The following is a 315-nucleotide window of genomic DNA, read 5'->3' as shown; positions in this document are numbered from 1 at the left end:
ATAATGGGATATTGTTGAAAACGAGTGTAGGTGTGTGTAACGATATGAAAACAAATAACGTTTGAAAGTATCAAAACTCCACTGTAGAGCCACCCCTCAGCCGCCCTCGTGGGGCCGGTCATCAAATGAGATTTGGTCCCCCTCTGCGCGCTAGGCCATCAAGTTGTTTTACTTAATTTAATTTTAATTGTATTCATAAAAAATCAAGCTGTTTCCCTTAATTTTAATTTTATTTATGAAAAAAAATCAAGCTGTTCCACTTAAATTAATTTTAGTTTAATTTAAAAAAAAATAAATCAAGCTGTTCCACTTAGC

This window comes from Etheostoma spectabile, chromosome 9 (assembly GCF_008692095.1).
Source record: "Etheostoma spectabile isolate EspeVRDwgs_2016 chromosome 9, UIUC_Espe_1.0, whole genome shotgun sequence".
Classification (NCBI taxonomy): Eukaryota; Metazoa; Chordata; class Actinopteri; order Perciformes; family Percidae; genus Etheostoma; species Etheostoma spectabile.
The sequence above is the reverse complement of the archived record's forward strand: the minus strand, read 5'-3'. Positions refer to the sequence as shown.